This window comes from Hypanus sabinus (genome assembly GCF_030144855.1).
Source record: "Hypanus sabinus isolate sHypSab1 chromosome X2 unlocalized genomic scaffold, sHypSab1.hap1 SUPER_X2_unloc_2, whole genome shotgun sequence".
NCBI lineage: Eukaryota > Metazoa > Chordata > Chondrichthyes > Myliobatiformes > Dasyatidae > Hypanus > Hypanus sabinus.
The window spans coordinates 315,395-331,627 of record NW_026778990.1 but is presented as its reverse complement, the minus strand read 5'-3'; the positions used below and the strand labels follow the sequence as shown (position 1 = coordinate 331,627).

General features: G+C 49.6%; 1 protein-coding gene across 1 annotated transcript in view; it reads left to right on the top strand.

The window, feature by feature from the left end:
• LOC132385773 (zinc finger protein 135-like) overlaps positions 1-16,233 on the top strand; it is a 901,933-nt gene that overhangs the window by 571,227 nt on the left and 314,473 nt on the right. The window lies entirely within an intron of this gene.

The window sequence follows — 16,233 nt, the reverse complement described above, 5'->3', positions numbered from 1 at the left end:
AGCTCTCTGCAGTGTTTCCGGTGGTGGCCAGTGCTGTTGCCGTGACAACACGACTAGTTTCCGCACAGGATGTGTTCTGTAAAAACAGATGATGGTCGTCCAGGAGGCGCCGATTTTCTGCAGCCTCTGGAAGAAGCAGAGATGCCGCTGAGCTTTCTTGGCGATAGTGTCCTTGTGGCTGGACAAGGACAGGCTGTCAGTGGTGTTCACTCTCAGGAGATTGGAGCTCTCAACCCCCTTATCCTCTGCCGTTGATGTAAACAGGAATGTCTGCATCGCCCCGGCTGACTTCCTGTTGTCTGTAACCAGCTCTATCGTGTTGGTGAAATGGAGGGGGTGGGGAGTGTTGATACCAGGTCACAAAGCTCTCCAGCTCCGACCCGACACGCGGGTGGAGAAGGTTTACAGGAGTAAATTCCAACCGTGTGCAAACAGCACTGGCTCTGTGAACACGGGTGGAACTGTCCAGACGGACTGAAGGGTCTATTTACGCGCTTTCCCCGAATCTCGTCCTTCTCTCTCACTTTTCTCACTCTCACCTTCCTCTCTCTCTCCTCTCTCATCCCAAACTCTACTATCCCTCCCCTTACTCTCCTCCATTACTCCCCACTCCCTCCGCCTTACACCACTCTCACACTGACCCCTCACCCTCTGCTTACTCCCTACCTTCCTGAATCCTACATCACTCATATGAAACATATTCCTCCCGCGCCCTCCCCATCCAGCCGAAAGGCTTTATCTGCTGTCGCTTCCGCAGGACACGGATTTAATCAACTTCCGGTGACTCTGATTCACTGTCAAACCCTCAGCTGATTTACTGTCAAAGATAGAACAGGTAAAGAGCTCGGGGGAAGTTGAGAGGCAGCAGTTACTGGGAAGTTGGAGAAACAGGACTGAATGGAACCAGACAGGAGAGGAATTTCACTCTCACCCTTTCCATCTCCCTATACGTCTCCATCTCTCTCTCTCTCACTCTTTCTCTCTCTCTCTTTCTGTCGCCCTCCCTCTCTCTCACACTCTCTCTACTCGCTGTCGCTCTCTCTCACTCTCTCCACACCCTCTCTCTCCCCTCTCTGTCTCTGTCTCTCACTCACTCACTCCCCATCTCATTCTCTCTACCTTTCTGTCTCTCTCCCTCTCTGTCTCTCCATCTCTCCCCCTCTCACTTTCTGTTCTCTCCCTCTCTTTCTCTTTCTGTCTCTCTCTCTCTCTCTCTCTCTCTCTCTCTGTCTCTCCCTCTCTCCCCACCATCTCTCTGTCTTCCTCTCTCTCTGTCTCTCTCACTCTCTCCCCACCCTCTCTCTCTGCCTGTCTCTCTGACTCTCCTCTCTCTCTCTGTCTCTCGCTCTCCCTCTCTCTCCATCTCTCCCTCTGTCTCACTCTCTGTTCCTCTCTCCCTCTCTCTCTTTCTGTCTCTCTTCCTCTGTTCCTCTCTCTCTGTCTCACCCTCTCACTCTCTGCACCTCTCTCTTTCTCACTCTCTTACTCTCTCTCTGTCTCTCTCCTGCTCTCTCTCTCACTCCCTCTCTCTCTCTCACTCCTCACCCTCTGTCTCTCCGCCCCCTCTCTCGGTCTCACTCTCTCTGTCACTCTCTCTGTTTCCCACTTTTTTTCTCAGTCACTGTCTCTCTCACTCTGTTCCTCTCTCTCCCTCTCTCTTTCTGTCACTCTGTCTCTCCCTCCATTTCTCTCAGTCTCTGCCCACCCTCTCTCTCTGTCTGTCGCTCTCCCTCTCTCTCTCTTTTCCTCTCGCTCTGTCTGTCTCTGTCTCTCACTCTCCCTCTCTTTCTCTTTCCATCTCTCCCTCTCTGTCTCTCCCTCTCTCTGTTCCTCTCTCTCTCCCTCTCTCTTGCTCTCCCTCTCTCACTCTGTTCTCTCTCTCCCCCGCTCTTGCTGTCCCTCAGTCTCTCTCACTCTGTTTCTCTCTCACTCTCTGTTTCTCTGTCTCTCTCCCTCTCTCTCACTCTCCTCTCTTCTGTCTCTCTCTCACTCTCTGTTCCTCTCTGTCTGCCTCTCTCCCGCACTCTCTCTCTTGCTCTCCCTCTCTGTCTCTCTCACTGTTCCTCTCTCACTCTCAATTCCTCTCTCTCTTCCACTCCCTCTCCCACCTTCTCTCTCTCCCTCTCTGCCTCCCTCCCTCTCTGCCTCTCTCCCCCTTCTGTCTAGCTCCCTCTCTCTGTCTCTCTCACACTCTCCCCACCCTCTCTCTCCCTCTCACTCTCTCACTTCCCACCCTCCCTCTCTCTCCCTCTCCATCTCTCCCTCTCTTTCTCTCTCTCCCGCTGTCTTTCTCCCTCACTCTCTCCCACCCTCTCTCTCTGTCTGTTTCTCTCTCTCTCTCTGTTCCACTATCTCTCTCCCTCTCTCTCTTGCTCTCCCTCTCTCTCTCCCCCCTCTCCCTCCCTCCCTCTCTGTCTTTCTCTCTCACTCTGATACTCTCTGCCTCTCTCTTTCTATCTCTCTCTCACTCTCGGTCTATCTCCCTCTCTGTCTCTCACTCTCTCCCCACACTCTCTCTCTCTCTCCGCCTGCCTCTCCTTCTCTCCCTCTGTGTCTCTCTCACTCTCACTCTCTCTCTGTCTCTCTCCCCCTCAGTCTATCTCCCTCTCTCTCTCACACACACAATCTCCCCACCCACTCTCTCTCCCTCTCACTCTCTCACTCCCTTCCCACACTCCCTCTCTCTTTGTCTCTCCCCCTCTCCATCTCTCCCTCTGTCTCTCTCTCTCTCTCTCTCTCTCTCTCTCTCTCTCCCCCTCTCTCTCCATCTCTCTCACTCGGTATCACTCTTTCTTTCTGTCTATCTTCCTCTCTCTCTCTCTCTCTCTCTCTCCCTCTCTCACTCTGCACGCCCTCTCTCTCTGTCTCTCTCTCCCTCTCCGCCCCTTTCTCTGTCTCACTCTCTCCCCACACCCTCCCTCTCTGTCTCTTGTCTCTCTCTATTCCTCCCTCTCTCCCTCTCTCCCCACCCACTCTCTCTCTCTCTCCCCCTCTCTCTCTCCCTCTCTGTTCTCTCTCTCTCTCTCTCTTGCTCTCCCTCTCTCCCCCCTCTCTCTCTTCCTCCCTCTCTGTCTTTCTCTCCCTCTCTCTCTGCCTCTCTCTTTCTATCTCTCTCTCTCACTCGGTCTCTCTACCCCTCTGTCTATCTCCCTCTCTGTCTAACTCTCTCCCCACACTCTCGCTCTCTGCCTCTGTCTCTCCCTCCCTGCCTCTCTCTTTCTGTCTCTCTCTCTCTCTCACTCGGTCTCTCTAACCCTCTGTCTATCTCCCTCTGTCTAACTCTCCCCACACTCGCTCTCTGCTTGTCTCTGTCTCTCCTTCTCTCTCTCTCTCTATCTCTCTCTCTCTATCTCTCCCTCTCCAACCCTCTCTGTCTCTCTGTCTGTTCCTCTCTGCCTTGCTCCCCCTTTCTCTATCTCTCTCACTCTCTCTTTCTCTCTCCCTGTCTCTCTCACACTCTCCCCACTCTCTCTCCCCCTCACTCACTCTCTTCCCACACTCCCTCTTTCTCCCTTTCTCTCTGTCTCTCTCCCTCTCCATCTCTCCCTCTGTCTCTCTCTCACTCTCTATCCCTCTCTCTCTTTCTGTCTCTCTTCCTCCCTCTCTGTCTCTCTCTCTCTCCCGCTGTCTTTCTCCCTCTCTCTGTCTCGCACTCTCTCCGCACCCTCTGTCTGCCTCTTGTCTCTCTCTGTTCCTCTCTCTCTCCCTCTCTCCCCACCCACTCTCTCTGTCTCTCTCCCCCTCTCTCTTCCTCCCTGTCTTTCTCCCTCTCTCTCTTGCTCTCCCTTCTCTCTCCCTCCCTCTCTCTTTCTCACTTCCTCTCTCTCTGCCTCTCTCCCCCCTCTCTCTCACTCTGTCTCTCTCCCCCGCTCTGTCTATCTCCCTCTCTCCCCACCCTCTCTCTCTGCCTCTCTCTGTCTCTTTCTCTCAGTCTCTGTCTCTCTCTCACTGTTCCTGTCTCTCCCTCCCCACCCTCTCGCTCTGCCTGCCTCTCTCTTTTCCTCTCCCTCTGCCTGTCTCTTGCTTTCCTTCTCTCCCTCTCTCTCTCCCTCCCTCTCTCTGTCTCCCTCTTTCTCTCACTCTCGCCACCCTCTCTCTCTGTCTATCTCTCTCTGTCCCTCTCTCTTTTCCTCTCCCTCTGTCTCTCTTGCCCTCCCTCTCTCTCTCTCTCTCCCTCTCTCTAGCCCTCTCCCTCTGCCTGTCTGTCTCTTGCTCCCTCTCTCTTTGTCTCTCTCTCTATCTCCCTCTCTCCCTTGCTCCCTCTCTCTCTCTCCCTCTGCCTGTCTCTGTCTCTTGCTCCCTCTCTGTCTTTCTCCCTCTGTCTCCCTCCCTCCCCCTCTCTCTTCCGCTCCCTCTGCCTTTGTATCTGTCTCTTGATCTCCCTCTGTCTCTCTCTCTCTCACTCTCTGTTCCTCTTTCTCCCTCTCTCTCCGTCTCTCTCACTCTCTCTATACATGTACAATTCCTCAACTTCTCTATCTCCTCTTTTCCTCTTCCGTATTCTTTTGCACCCTCCCAGTCTTTCCTTCAAACATTCTTCCCGACACAGTCACTAACCTGCATCTTTCCCTTATTGTCTCTTACTCCGTTTATGCCTAACCTTTCGCTTGCCTCTCGTTTTCTCCCCAATACCCCCTTTCCTGTAGCTTGCTGTCTCCACCACCCACCCGTCCAGACCAGCATCCCTCCCCCACCCCGCACTGTGATGACGGTTTTACACACTCAGTGCATTACAGATGTTCTATAATTTCTCGTCGGTTGGAAAGATTCAATGTTCTCTCAGAAGATAAAGGCTTCTGGTTTCCAGGAGAGGCCTGTTTGTTTCCGTTTAGTGTGCTACAGAACAGGCGGCGGAGGAGTGCGGAGAAGGGGGGAGAGAGGGTAAGTGAGGAGGTAAGAGGGGGGAAGGAGAGGGGTAAAGGGACGTGAAAGAGAGGGGGAAGAGAGAGACAGAGAGAAAGAGACAGTGACAGGCGGGGGGGGGGGGGAGAGAGAGAAGAGGGGAGCAGAGGTGAGCGTAAATTGGGACACTTGCTTTCAATTAATCAAGGTACAGAGCTAACTTTTGATTCGCAGCCCGTCCATAGAAATCAATTCATCTTCTCGAGACTGGGAATTCGGGGTCGCGAAATGTGAGGGGACAATTAATTAACTTAACGAATCATACAGACCATTTAATCACAACACTGCATTAGGGAGATTGTGAAGTTAGTGGCCCATCTCTCAGGAAGTCAGAATGTTCGACGTGTGTGGGGTCTTTGATAACGTGGACTGTTTTATTGAGGTAGAGAGATGTGTAAACAGTGTCCACAGTTTCCATGATGTACTGAACTTGTTCACAGCTCTCTGCAGTGTTTCCGGTGGTGGCCAGTGCTGTTGCCGTGACAACACGACTAGTTTCCACACAGGATGTGTTCTTTAAAAATAGATTATTGTCGTCCAGGAGGCGCTTATTTTCTGCAGCCTCTGGAAGAAGCAGAGTGGCCGCTGAGCTTTCTTGGCGATAGTGTCCTTGTGGCTGGACAAGGACAGGCTGTCAGTGGTGTTCACTCTCAGGAGATTGGAGCTCTCAACCCCCTTATCCTCTGCCGTTGATGTAAACAGGAATGTCTGCATCGCCCCGGCTGACTTCCTGTTGTCAGTAACCAGCTCTATTGTGTTGGTGAAATGGAGGGGGTGGGGAGGAGGGAGACTAAAGGATGATGAGATATGGGGAGAAGTAAGTGTGTAGAAGGAGGAGAGATAGAACAGATAATGAGCGGGGGAAGTTGAGAAGCAGGAGATACCGGGAGGATGGAGAAACAGGACTAAATGGAACCAGACAGGAGAGGAATTTCACTCTCACCCTCTACATCTCCCTCTCCCTATCCGTCCCCCTCCTCTCTCTTTCTCTGTCTCACTCTCTCCCTCTCACTCTCCCTCTCTCTCTCTCTCCTCTCCCCCTCTCTGTCTTCCTCTCACCCTCTCTCTCTTTCTCTCTCTCTGTCTGTCTGTCTCTCACTCTCCACACCCTCTCTTCCCTTCTCTGTCTGTCTCCCTCTCCCTCTATCTCAATCTCTCACTCCCTCTCTCTCTCCCTCTCTTTCTCTCTGTCTGTCTCTCCCTGTCTCTCTTTCCCTCTCTCGCTCACTCTCCCCACCCTCTCTCTCTCTGTCTCTCTCCCTCTCTCTCTCTGCCTCTCTCTCATCCCTCTCTCTGTCTGTCTCTCTCTCACTCTCTTTCTGTCTCTGTCTCTCTCCCTCATTCTGCCTCTCTCTCTGTCTCTCCCTCTCTCCCCACCCTCTGACTGTCTCTCTCCCTCTGTTCCTCTCCCTGCCTGTCTCTCTCCATCTCTCCCTCTCTCTGTCTCTCTCTCTCACCCACTCTCTCTCTGTGCCTGTCTGTCTCTTTCCCTTTCTCCATCTCTCCCTCTCCCTCTTTCTGCCTGTCTCTCTCTCTGTCTCTCACTCTCCCTCCCTCTCCCTCTCCCTCTCTCTCTTTCTCTCCCTCTCTTTGTCTCTCTCCCTCTCCTCTCTCTGTCTCTCTCTCTCTTCCTCTCTCTGTCTCTTTCTCTCTCAGTGTACTATAAAGGCATGGATGAAGGATATGCAGTCTGGGAGAAAGGCGGAGCTGGGTCACTGAACGAAGCCAATGCCGATACAATCAATACGAACAATCTACTAAACAAGTGTAAACAGAGCACAGAATCATTCTGTGAGGGGGGTGTAGAGGGGGAGATAGGGTGGGAGGGGGAGAGTGGGGGAGACTGGAGAGGGGTGGAGAAAGGGGAACAGGGAAGGGGGAGAGGGAGGGAAGAGAGTGAAAGAAAGGGAACGTGGGAAGAGAGGGTTCAAGAGTAGGAGAATGGGGTATACTGGGGAGGAAAGAGTGAAGCAGAGAGTTGGGAGAGAGTGGGAAGTGTGGGGAGAGAGTGTGGAAGAGGGGAGGACAGTGTGTGAGAGAGGAGAGAGTTGAGAAAGTTGAGGAAGGGGAGGGAGAGAGAGAGAGAAGTGGTAAGCAGTGAAAGTGAGCTTTGTAGGCAAGAGAGTGGGGAGGGGGGAGGGACAGAAATGGATGGGTATGGAGTGGGAGGTGCCTCACCTCATCTTGCCCTGATGACAGATGCTGCTTTTCCTTTTGCTAAGGCAGAGGTTGATGGACTTTCGATCGGTCAGGGCATGAAAGGATACGCAGTGATGGCAGGAAAATGGGGCTGGGAGGAAAAATGGATTTACCATGATGAAGCGGCAGAGCAGTTTTGATGGGCCAAATGGCCTAATTCTGCTTCTGTCCCTCATGGTCTTATGGTCCAAGAGCAGCCTCTTATTCAATGAGAGCAAGAGCAATGAACTGGTTCTGGACTTTGGGGGAGGAAACAGGAACCCATGAGGCAATCCTCATCGGGGCTCAAAGGTGGGGACGTTCAGCAACTTTAAATTCCACAGTGTGAACATTTCAGAGGATCTGTCCCGAGCCCAGGACACAAGTGTAATTACAAGAAAGCAGAAACTGTCTGTCCTCAGTAGAATGGCCCAGCACATCATAGTGGATATGGCCCAGCACATCACGGGTAAAACTCTCCTCATAACTGAGCACATCTCTGTGGAGTGCTGTCGCAGGAAATCAGCATCCATCATCAAGGACCCCCACCACCCAGGCCATGCTCTCTTCTCAATGCTGCCATCAGGAAGAAGGTGCATGATCCTCAGGAGCCTCAACCCCAGGTTCAGGAACAGTTATTACACTCAACCAGCAGGTCCTTCTTTCTTTTTACAATATTTTTATTCAGAAGAAAAAATAAGATTTACAGAGTGCAACACATGGATACATTTCAACATAACTTGTGTACATTCATATATTGTAATAAAATTGATCAAAATGTTATAGCATAACACATAAAGGTATACCACTCTGAATTCAAATATTTAAAGATAGGTCATACATCATAAAATAAATTTTGTGTGTATATATATATATATCGATAATTAGAAAAAATGTATTCACAAGAAGAGAAGATAAAAATATACATAAAATTCTGTGCACTGTTAAACTTTATAAATTGGAAATGTACTTTAGGAAAGGCCCCCAAGTATCATAAAAAGATCATTTCGAATTTAAGACTGAGCAGCGGATCTTTTCTAAATTTAAATAAGACATAATATCACGTAGCCATTGAAGATGTGTAGGCTGGGTAGACTCCTTCCATTTAAGCAAGAATGCTCTTCTTGTTAAAAGAGAGGTAAAAACTAAAACCTGTAGGTTAGGAGTATTTAAAGTTATATCTTCATTTGCAATAATAGCAAACAAGGCAGTAAGGCAGTAAGGGCCCTAAATTAGTCAAATTGGACCCTAAAATGTTGAGATAAGGTATGAAATACTTCCCGCCAAAACTTTTCAATTGTAGGGCAAAACCAAAACATATGAATTAAAGAGGCATCAGCAGAGTTGCATTTATTACGAAGTGGAGAAACATTCGGGTAAAAACTGGAGAGCTTCTGTTTAGAAACGTAAGCTCTATGAACCACTTTAAATTGTGGAAGAGAATGACGAGCACAGAAAGATGATTTATTAACCCGTTTAAGGATTTTATTCCATCTATCATCAGAAATCTGACAATTTAGGTCATCCTCCCAAGCTTTTATTTTATCTAAAAAGTCCTGACTAGAATCAATCAACAAGTTATAGATACCGGTAATAGAACCATTAAGAAAATGTTTTAAATTTAAAAGATAGTCCAGTAGATTTTTATCAGGACCTATAGGAAAAGTAGCTAATTGGAAATGTAGAAAATCTCTAATTTGAAGGTATCTGTAAAAATGAGATTTTGGGAGTGCAAATTTATTTGACAATTGGTCAGATGATGCAAGAGATCCTGTGATAAACAAGTCCCAAAAACATTTAATACCTAGTTCATCCCAATCCTTAAAGACTTTGTCAGTCATGGAAGGGATTAAAAAAATAATAATTAAGGAGAATGGGACTTGAGAATGAAAAATTCGCTAAACCAAAAAATTTTCTAAATTGAGACCAGATCCTTAGACTTTGCTATTCCCACAACCAATGGACACAATCAACAGCTCTTCATCTCAAGTTCTGGATGTTTCTTTCTGGGTTATTTATTTGTTTTATTTCTTTTGTATTTGAATTTTGTTGTCTTTTGCACATGGTTGTTTTGTTTGTCCTGTTGGCGGCGATCTTTCATTTATCGTACAATTGTTCTTGAGTTTACTGAATTTACAATATAATCAAATCCCCGGATTATACATGTTGACATGCCTATACTTTGATTATAAAAGCAATACACAAGTCAGGCGGCTGATATCAGCTGAGCGTCCAACACAATCAGACCATCAATTGTAATCAAAAAGCTCCAAAACCTGGGCCTCTGTACCTCCTTCTGCAACTGGATCCTCACCAGGAGACCAGTCTGTGTGGATCAGAAATAACATCTCCTCCTTGGTGACAATCAACACGGGCACACCTCAACGATACGGGCTCAGCCCACTGCTCTACTCTTTCTACACCCACGTCTGGGTGTCTAGGCTCATCTATAAACTTGCTGATGACACAACTATTGTTGGTGGAATTTCAGACGCTGATGAGGAGGAGTACAGGAGTGAGATAGATCAGCAAGTTGAGTGGTGTCACAGCAACAACCTTGCACTCAGCATCATGAAGACAAAGGAATTGATTGTGGATTCAGGAAGGGGAAGTCGAGGGAACGCACACCAGACCTCATTGAGGGATCAGAAGTGAAAAGGGTGAGCAGTTTCCATTTCCTGCCTGTCAACATCTCTGAGGAACTATCCTGGGCCCAACATATTGATGCAGTTACAATGAAGGCACAACATCGGCTATATTTCATTCGGAGACTGAGGGGAATCGGTCTGTCACTAAAGACACTTGCAAATTTCTACAGATGTGCTGTGGAGAGCATTCTAACTGGTTGCATTTCTGCCTGGTGTGGAGAGGCCACTGCACAGGATCGGAAAATGCTGCAGAAAGTTGTAAACTTAGCCAGCTCCTTCATGGGCACTGGACTCCACAGCATCCAGGACACATTCAGATGATGATGCCACAAAAACAGGGCATCCATCATTAAGGACCCCCATCAGCCAGGACATGCCTTTGTCTCATTGCTACCATCAAGGAGAATGTACAGGACCCTGGAGACACACTCACTGGTTCAGGAACAGCTTCTTCCCCACTGTCAGATTTCCGAATGGACAAAGAACCCATGAACACCCCGTCAGTATTTTCCCACTCGTTTTGCACTACATTTTAAATGTAATTTTACACATTCTAATTGTAATCTGTTGTTTTTATTACTAAATATTGCAATGTACTGCAGACACAAAGGAACAGATTTCACCACATATGCCGGTGATATTAAACCTGATTCTGATACACAAACACACACAGCGGGGCTCAGACATACAACACTCCCACATTCCTCCCTTTGTGACACCCTGCTTGCTCCGTGGCCCCCGGTATGAAGCTCAAATTGTTGCAACACCTGCCCTTTAAATTCATGGCTGAGGCTGTGTTGTGTCTGTTCACTGTTTGAGTTCGATATTAAATGAAGAGCATTGAATGGGAAGGAAGGTCTGAATAGAAGAATAAAGATCTCCTCTGAAAGTATATGGGGTCCTGGTGAAAGGCCTAGGCAGTGTAGATATAGAAAGGATGTTTCCCATGGTGGGAGAGTCCAGGACAATAGGGCAGGGCCTCAGGATAGAGAGGAGTCCTTTCAAAACAGAGATGCAAATAAATTTCTTTAGCCAAAGGGTGGTGAATTTGTGGCCACATGAAGCTGTGGAGGCCAGGTCGTTGGGTGTATTTAATGCAGAGATTGACAGCTTCTTGTTTGGACATGCCATCAAAGATTACGGGGAGAAGGCCGGGATCTGGGGTTGAGGAGGAGATATAAAACAAGGGATCAGCCATGATTGATGGTGGAGTAGACTCGATGGGCCAGATGGCCTCATTCTACTCTTCTGTCTCACGGTTCTTATGGTCTTATGGACTATTTTCTAAATGGGGAGAAATTTCAAAAACTGAGATGCAGAGGGATTTGGGAGTCCTTGTGCAGGTTAACTTCCCGAAGGTTAATTCCCCGAAGGTTAACTTTCAGGAGTCTGTGGTGAGGAAGGCATTTGCGATGTCACCATTCATTTGAAGAGGACAAGACTATAAATGCAAAGATGTAAGTTGAGTCTTTATAAAGCACTGGTGAGACCTCACTTGGGAGTATTGAGAGCAGTTTTGTGCCCCTTATCTTGGAAAGGGTGTGCTGAAACTGGAAATATTTCAAATGTGGTTCATGAAAATGATTCCAGGATTAAATGGCTTGTTATATGAAGATCGTTCGATGGCTCTGGGTCTGAATTCACTGGAATTCAGAAGAATGAGGGGTGACCTAATTGAAACCTATTGAATACTGAGAGAGCTTGATGGAGTGAATGTGGAGAAGGTGTTTCCTCTGGTGGGCATGTCTAAGGACACAGCCTCAGAATAGAAGGCTGTCCTTTTGAAAAAGAGATGAGGAGAATTCCTGTAGCAGGGAGAATTGAATCTGTGGAAATCTTTGCCTAAGGCAGCTTGTGAGGCCAATTCATTATGTATTAAGACAGCGGTGGATTGATTCTTGATTGGTCAGGGCATGACGAGGATACGGGGGAAGACAGGCGATTGCTGCAGAGAGGAGAAATGGATCGGCCATGATGAAATGGCTGAGCAGATGTGATAGGGAATATGGCCTTATGATCTAATACACGAATAAACATCTCCTCTGAAGGTATATGGGGTCCTGTTGAGAGCCTGCATGGAACACTGTGCTCAGGTCTGGTCCCCGTCTCAGAGGCAGTCTGTCGGATAAAGGGAATGAAGAAGTTTCCCAAGTTGATTTTGGGTTGTGGTAGTGTCCTCAGAGAGATTACATTATTTGGGCCTGTCTCAAAACTAGAGAAATAAGAGGTGGTCTGACTGAAACAGACACAGACTCACAGGGTAGGGGCAGGAATCATGTTTTCCCCGGCGGGAGGGGGGGGGGGGTGTTGGCGGTGGAGATGTTGAACAAGGGTTTACAGACTCGAAATCAGAGGTCACCTCAGCAGGGCTGAGATCCGGCGAAATTTCCTCACCCAGACTGTAGTGCATACTTGGAATTTTCCTCCACAAGTTTTTTTTTAAAAATTTAAAGTCAAATTTAGGGGCTCAGAGATGATGGGAAAGTTGTTGGAAAGTGGCGCTGATGTCAAAGATCGGGTATTCTGAGGAAAGGGTAGAATAGGAGCAACGGGTCGAATGGCCTTGCACGCTCCTATTTCTTATTTTCAAAAGCACGAGTTTACCTTTGCGCCTTGTTCTCCCTTGGTTTTCAGCCGTTCGGATTGCACAGGGGAGCGGTGAGAGCTCCGGGGATCCACCGGCAGCCGCTGCGGGGCAGCTCCCGTCTCCCGGCAGGAAGGGACGGGTCTGGGAGACAACTCCAGACAACAGGCCCCGATCCTCGGCGGGGAAAGGCCGGCCGTGTAGCTGAAACATCTCACGGAATCTCCGCCGGTCTCTCCAGCTCTGCCTTCGAAAGGATTCACGACCCGCCGGTGGTGCAGCCGAAACCCGAGGCGCAGTTCCCGGTCTCCGGCCTCACTCGGTTCCGGTCCCAAACTCCGGCCCGGCCGGGTGCTCAGCCTCCCGCCCACTGACACTCCTCAACCAATGAGCGCATCCTTCTCCCAGAGCTGGTCGCTGATTGGCTGTGTGTGTGTGAGGACGGGCTGCTGCTAGGAGCTGGAGATGTCAGTCACAGTTTGTTCTCAGAATCAAAGTACAGATTAAAATACAGGTAAAATACAAAGTAAAAATGTACAGATTAAAGTACAGGGAAGTCATCAGATTCAAACGATATACATGAACTGACAGACACTGTGACACCCTCCATCAGTTTTTGTGCGGATGCATGTGTACCCACAAAAACTTTCCGGACCTTCGCCAACAATAAGCCATGGTTTAGCCCCAAACTCAGATATCTTCGCTAAGCTAAGGAGGACGCCCACAGGAGTGGGTACAGGGCCCTGTACAGGCTGGCCAGAAATGCACTGACCAGAGAAATCAGAGTGGCCATGCGGCTCTACTCCGAAAAGTTGAGGAATAATTTCTCAGCTAACGACTCATTGTCGGTGTGGAGAGGCCTGCAGGAGGTCACTGGCTACAGGAGACGCACTGCCCCTCCCCCCCTACTGAGGTTAACAAAACTTTGGCAGACGACCTTAATACCTTTTACTGTAGATTTGAGAGAGTCCATTTTACACCTGTCCCTCCCCCCTCTTCGGACTCTCTTCCTGCCTTCCCTCGACCATCACTCGATGGCACTCATCCCCCAATTACTGCAATCACCTCCCCACCATTTCTGCCCAGCCCCCCTAGATCACAGCTTAGAATCAGTGAAGGAGAAGTACGTCGACTGTTCCAGCGACATAAGACCCGAAAATCTCCAGGCCCAGATGGGGTCTCCCCCTCCTGTCTACGAGCCTGTGCTGATCAGCTGGCTCCCATCTTCACTCAGCTCTTTAACAGATCTCTGGAGCTGAGTGAGGTTCTGACTTGCTTCAAGCGCTCTGCCATCATCCCGGTCCCCAAGAATCCCACCATCACAGGACTGAACGACTACAGACCTGTCGCATTGACATCTGTGGTCATGAAATCCTTTGAACGCTTGGTGTTGAACCACCTGAAGACCCTCACCAGCAGCCTGCTGGATCCCCTGCAGTTTGCCTACCGGGCAAATAGGTCAGTAGACGATGCAGTCAACCTGGATTGCACTATATCCTGCAACATCTGGATCGTCCTGGGACCTATGCTCGGATGCTGTTTGTGGATTTCAGTTCGGCGTTTAACACCATCGTCCCTCATACCCTCTGCTCCAAATTGTCTCACCTCACTGTGCCACCTGACCTCTGCGATTGGATTTACAGCTTCCTGACCAACAGAAGTCAGCAGGTAAGGATGGGACAGGTCACCTCGGATACTCGAATCACCAACACCGGCGCCCCCCAGGGGTGTGTCTTCTCTCCCTCTACACCAATGACTGCACTTCTTCCAACCCCTATGAGAAGCTTTTGAAGTTTGCAGACGACACCACCGTCATCGGACTAATCCAGAACAGTAATGAGTCTGCATATCGACAGCAGGTGGACCAACTGGCGCTCTGGTGCGGTCGGAACAATCTGGAGCTGAACACGCTCAAGCCAAAGGAGATGATAGTGGATTTCAGGAGACATCCCCCCGTTATGTCCCCCTCACAGTCCTCGGCAGCCCTGTGTCCACCGTGGAGAACTTCAGGTTCCTGGGAACCACCATCTCTCAGGATCTGAAGTGGGAGCAGTACATCAGCTCCATCCTGGGACAGCAGCGGATGTACTTCCTGCGGCTCTTGAGGAAATATGGTCTGCCTCAGGAAATGCAGCTGCAGTTCTACACTGCAGTCATTGAGTCTGTCCTGTGCACCTCCATCACTGTGTTGTTTGGAGCCGCCACCAAGCAGGATAGAACCAGACTGCAGCGCACAGTGAGGACTGCCGAGCCCATCATTGGAGCCTCCCTGCCCTCTATTGTGGACCTGTACTCTTCCAGGTTGAAGAAGAGGGCGGGGAACATCATAAAGGACTCCTTCCATCCTGCGCACGGACTGTTTGAACTGCTTCCGTCTGGTAGGCGCTTCAGATCCCTCCAGACTAAGACTAATAGACACAGGAGAAGTTTTCTCCCTACTGCGGTCACTTTGCTGAACAGTTAACTGCCGGTTAACTGTCGACTAACTATTACTTGGATTGCACTACCTGTTTGTATAATCTATATTTTCATTTATATTTATCATCGTTATTGTTACGAGCAGAGAGACAACACCTGCCGGAAGTAAATTCCTTGTGTGTGCACAGGGACTTGGCGATTAAAGTCTGATTCTGATTCTGATTCTGATTCTGAGAAGCATTTTCCTGCAGACATACCTGGAAAAAGTATAGAATAGTAACCATAACAGAAGCAGGCAGTGAAAGATCAGCCAGAGTGCTGAAGGTAACAAACTGTGCAAAAACAGAGAAACACCGATAAAATCACAACGGCATGAAATAACCGCAGCGGCTGCTGATGGATCTCCGGAGCTCTCACCGCTCCCCTGTGCAATCCGACAGGCTGAAGGCCAAGGGAGAACAGGCGCAAAGGTCAACTCGTGATTTAGAAAATAAGAAGCAGGATCAGGCGCTCCCATTCGGCCCGTTGCGCTGTTCTGCCCCTCACTCAGAACATGTCTGATCTTTGGCCTCAGCGCCACTTTCCTGCAACGTTCCGAAGTTTGCCGAGCCCCTAAATATGTCCGTTTAATTTAGAAAACTTGTGGAGAAAACTCCAAATATTCACTGCACTGTGTTGGGGACATTTCTCCTCATCTCAGTCCTGCTGAGGTGATCTCGGATTTTGAGTCTGTGATCCCTGGTTCAACTACCCAGCCAGGAGAAACATCATTCCTGCCCCTACCCTGTAAATACCCTGTGAGACTGTGTCTGTCTCAATCAGGAGGCTTCTCCATGTGAACCTTGTGTTAACGAAATTGGTGGCAGTTCTTTCAGACCAGCAGCTTTGACCACAAGAACACCAGAAAGTTGTCAGCACGGAATGTCCTGCAGTTACTGCAGGAGAAGGACTGGATGGACACAGTGGAGAGGTTCCCTGAGCAGACAGCCCAGACCATCTGGCAGAATGCCTCATCACCAGATCTCACCAACAGGCACCAAGACCTCACCTGTCTGGAGACGAGAGGGCCCCTCCCAGTCTGATCCTTGCTGCAAGCCCGGAGTCACTCCCACAGCGTGCTGCCCCGAGATTACTGCAGTGGAGACGAGAGGGCCCCTCCCAGTCTGATCCTTGCTGCATGCCCGGAGTCACTCCCACAGCGTGCTGCCCCGAGATTACTGCAGTGGAGACGAGAGGGCCCCTCCCAGTCTGATCCTTGCTGCATGCCCGGAGATCACTCCCACAGCGCGCTGCCCCGAGATTACTGCAGTGGAGACGAGAGTGCCCCTCCCAGTCTGATCCTTGCTGCATGCCCGGAGATCACTCCCACAGCGCGCTGCCCCGAGATTACTGCAGTGGAGACGAGAGGGCCCCTCCCAGTCTGATCCTTGCTGCATGCCCGGAGATCACTCACACAGCGCGCTGCCCCGAGATTACTGCAGTGGAGACGAGACGGTCACTCAC